Below are 4,514 nucleotides of genomic sequence, written 5' to 3'. Positions count from 1 at the left end.
TCCTTTTGTGGAAAAAGTCCGAAGAGCTTAAGACCATTTGGCTCAGCAGAGTCCTTACTTTTGCAAAACAAGGTCCTGCTGTCTTGTTAATACCAGCTCAAACCAAACCCATGCTCACGCCAATCTCAGCTAACAGCTAAAATCATATTGAAGCCTTTCACCAGTGTTAAACCTGTATGTACAGCATCACCCAGCTCTCCCCCGCAAGGCCAGGCCCGAGAGAGCTGCCCCAGCATCCACCCCAATGACTGCTCTGGAAGACATTTCTTAACGGCTGTTTTTACGGCTCAGTAATGCAGCCGTTGTTCCTTTAAAAATGCATCACAAACAGTGAAAGCGAAAGCTTCCGAGACTCGGTGGTGAGGAGAAGGGAATGCACTGGCTCAGTTGCCAGCTGACCGTGACAGGGAGAGACACTGCCCCCCTAGTCCAAACAGTGCCCCCACTACAGGTACCCCCGCCAGCACCCCCCAAGTACCCTCTGCACACACACACTCCTCTGGCTGCCCCAGACACCCCTCCAGCACCCCTAAATACCCCTCCAGCACCCCCCGGGTACCCTCTCAGTACACACACCTCTCCCGCTCCCCCACATACCCTGCTAGCACCCCCAGGTACCCTTCTCAGTACACACACACCCCTCCAGTACCCCCAAATGCCCCCTCCAGCACCCCCTTTCAGTATACACACTCCCCTCCAGCACCCCCAAATACTCCAACAGGTACCCCTCTCAGTACGCAGACACCCCCACCAGCACCCCCAACTGTCCCACCTCCCCCAACCCCACCCCCTTTTTGGGAATCTGAAATATGTCCTCCCTAGGCGAGGTAGAGAGAGGTGGAACCAGAGCGATTGCGGGGTGCTGGCTAGGAAAGTGGGAGCCAGAGATGGGCTGTGGGGTGAGGGGGGAAATGGAGCGCAAAGGAAGGGAGAGAGGTTCCAGGAGCCGGCAGAGGAAGATCAGGGCCAGAGAGAGGCAGGATTGACTGATGCAGTTATTCCTCTGTATGGATTTTAGGGTGGGGCTAACGTCAGGCTTATACCAGCAATTCACTTGCAACCTTCACTGCCGTGCGCTGGCCACCACGCCATAATATCTAAACTAGTGGAGGTTTGGCAATTGCTAGCCCTTGTGGTTGCAAAGCTAATCTTACAGCCAGAACCACGTTCAAACTAGTCCGGTGTTGTCTTCAGCAGACAGCCTGAAATTACAGCTGGGAGGCGTTAACTCCCCTCCCTCCTGCGAATCATATCAGAGCGTTCAAATGTCATCGTTAAACTGTAGCATTAACATCAGCACTAATTAGTTCAGTGCTGAATTTTTGTGGCTGATGGGAAGCAGTGAAGCCGAGTTCTGAGGCTGCTTCTTTGTCAGCTCCTGATGGCTTCAGTTTCTTTAGTCCCTGGGGTTGCCTCCCCCCACCCTCCCACCCAGGGGATCATTATTGTTAACAATAAACCACCGCCATCTCCCCCATATTACCCTAACGTCTTCTGTATAGTCAGGTTTCCTCCCTCCAGACCCCTTAGAATGATAGACTCATAGAAGATTACGTTGGAAAAGACCTCAGCAGGTCATCCAGTCCAACCCCCTGCTCAGAGCACCTGGCTTGCACAAACATTGATTGTTTCTCACATGTACACCCTTTGCCTCTTATCATAAATATAAAGGGAAGGGTAAACACCTTTAAAATCCCTCCTGGCCAGAGGAAAAATCCTTTCACCTGTAAAGGGTTAAGAAGATAGGATAAACTCCCTGGCACCTGACCAAAATGACCAATGAGGAGACAAGATACTTTCAAAAGCTGGGGGGAGGGAGAAACAACACCTCTCTCTCTGTCTGTGTGATGCTTTTGCCGGGGACAGAACAGGAATGGAGTCTTAGAACTTAGTAAGTAATCTAGCTAGATATGCGTTAGATTCTGATTCCTTTAAATGGCTGAGAAAAGAAGCTGTGCTGAATAGAATGGATATTCCTGTCTGTGTGTCTTTTTGTAATGTAAGGTTTTGCCTAGAGGGATTCTCTATGTTTTGAATCTAATTACCCTGTAGGGTATTTACCATCCTGATTTTACAGAGGTGATTATTTTTTTACTTTTTACTTCTATTAAAATTCTTCTTTTAAGAACCTGATTGCTTTTTCATTGTTCTTAAGATCCAAGGGTTTGGGTCTGTGGTCACCTATGCAAATTGGTGAGGATTTTTACCAAACCTTCCCCAGGAAGTGGGGTGCAAGCGTTGGGAGGATTTTCGGGGGGAAAGACATTTCCAAACAACGCTTTCCTAATAAAATAAACCCGGATAAATGTTTGGTGGTGGCAGTGGAAGTCCAAGGGCAAAAGGTAAAATAGTTTGTACCTTGGGGAAGTTTTAACCTAAGCTGGTAAAAGTAAGCTTAGGAGGTTTTCATGCAGGTCCCCACATCTGTACCCTAGAGTTCAGAGTGGGGAAGGAACCTTGACACCTCTGTAAACAGCTGGCCTGATGATTCCATAGTCCTGCACGACTCCCTCTGAAGCCGAGATTTTTAGAGCTCATGTGTGCCTGAAACACACCTTTCCAAGACTGGTTTGTACTGCAATTTGAAAATGGATCGACTGTGCGTGTAATGGTAACAGTGCCTCCCAGTGGACAGTCTGATTAATTTCATATTAGATATTCCTATAGAAACAGCTCACACGTTAGACTGATGTTTTCCCTGCCACATTTTCTATCCTTTTCTGTAAAGAGGGAGCTGGCCTTCCCTCTACCAAGAAGGCACACATCACTTTATCAATACCTTCCTTGCAACGGGGAGCACAGGGCAAGCTCCATGCAGCTCATGCAGATCCCAGAATGCTGTAGAGACAAAGCCAGATATCCCTGGCTTTATTATAATCTGTTGAATTATGACAAAATCCACATGACAGATTAGCTCTGGAGAAGGTTAAAAGAATGAAGAGACTGAACAGCAATTTAGAAGTACCTTAGCATAGAGAAATCAGGACACTAAGGCCAGATTCAGTTATGAAGGACAGGATTAAGATGTAGCCATGACTTGTGAGAGTGTTCGGAGGGTGGGGAGGGGTGAGCATTACAGGAGTGCATGTCAGTTAGATAGGGGAATGGTGGCTGTGATTACAACTTGAATACATTTCATTCAGACTGTAAAAGGAAACTCTGGGCTGAATAGGAAGTGAATAAAGACCAGGAGCTGAGAACATTGAAGGATTTTTCAGTGATGGTCATTTTCCCAAGGGGAATCAAATTCATCCTCCTGCCCTGCCCCAACACACAATCATCTGGCTAGGCTGAAAGCACGAGAGCAGTTTGGGTGCTCTAAAGCCCGTCCCATTGTCCTTTTGTACACTAGGTATTCCCTAAAATGTATCCCCAAAACCTCCAGCCCCAGACAGAACTTTGACTTAGGAAACTCACAAGGCTCTGTACTAGATGCACAAGGGAAGACTCATCAGCAGGTTGGGAAATGGGGGAGAGGGGCAATTTCCAACACCCTTCTTGGGCTTCCTTTTTCATTCTACGAGTTCTAGAAAGAGAAGTCAAGAACAATCCCCTTGGACTAATACTAATGATCATTTACTATATGGAGCGCTTTACGAATGCTTGTCATGGCCCTCCAAAGTCTTTGTTATGGTGCAAGGAGACCAGAGGCCAAGTGACCAGCTCAGCTTTACAGAGGGGGAGTAGGGGTGTCGAGTGCGGATGGAAGACTTGCTATTTAAAGAAACAAGGGCTGCTTTGAAAAAAATGTCTTGATATTTTATCATTAAGGAGGCACAAAATGAATCCACCAGCCCTCTACCAAGACGATGGATGGGAATTTAGGAACTTTAATGAGACTAACTGGGAAACACACTTCTCTAGGACCTGAAAGCCCATAGTAGGCTTGAGGAATGACTGTGGGTGAGCATACACTATGGGCTGCTTAGATTAATTATGTCACGGCAGTGATGACATAGGCCTTATAGCACTGAAGTGCCTGAACTTCTTGTCTTTTCTGAGTGGCACAGACATTATGTCACACTGCTTAGTGGACACAGCATTCCAACAGCGGTCAGGCCAGTGCCAAATACCAAGAGAATAGAACCCCTTTACTCCCATGTGAGAGTCCTGTTTACACATCTCTGGCATGCCAGGGTACAATCCAGGCTAATGGGCAGCTCTGTCACCCCCCGGCCCTGCAGCCTTGGGTGCCTTACAAAGTCTCGCCGAAATAATTCCCACCTGGGCCACTCACAAACAGCCTAAGAGCATGCAAGCCAGCCCTGAGTGTCAGTGTGTAACTGCAGCCTGCCAACCACACCTGGGTGACACTCTGGCTCTCACCAGCCTGGATTATACAGCAGGGTGACCCCAACACACACCCAGTCTTAGATTTTCTCCCAGAAATCTATGTCCTGTACTGCCCAGCCCTCTCCTGGACACTACAAATCATATTAAGCCCATTATACCTGTAAGATTATTCCTGTGCACACAATTTACCACCTCAAAAGAGAGTTACCCAGACACTTCAA

General features: G+C 47.7%; 1 protein-coding gene across 11 annotated transcripts in view; it reads left to right on the top strand.

Moving 5' to 3' along the window:
• The window catches only part of LOC119566252 (interferon-induced very large GTPase 1-like), an 858,959-nt gene that overhangs the window by 235,007 nt on the left and 619,438 nt on the right, over window positions 1-4,514 (top strand). The window lies entirely within an intron of this gene.

Source organism: Chelonia mydas, chromosome 6, assembly GCF_015237465.2.
Source record: "Chelonia mydas isolate rCheMyd1 chromosome 6, rCheMyd1.pri.v2, whole genome shotgun sequence".
Taxonomy (NCBI): domain Eukaryota; kingdom Metazoa; phylum Chordata; order Testudines; family Cheloniidae; genus Chelonia; species Chelonia mydas.
The sequence above is the reverse complement of the archived record's forward strand: the minus strand, read 5'-3'. Positions and strand labels throughout refer to the sequence as shown.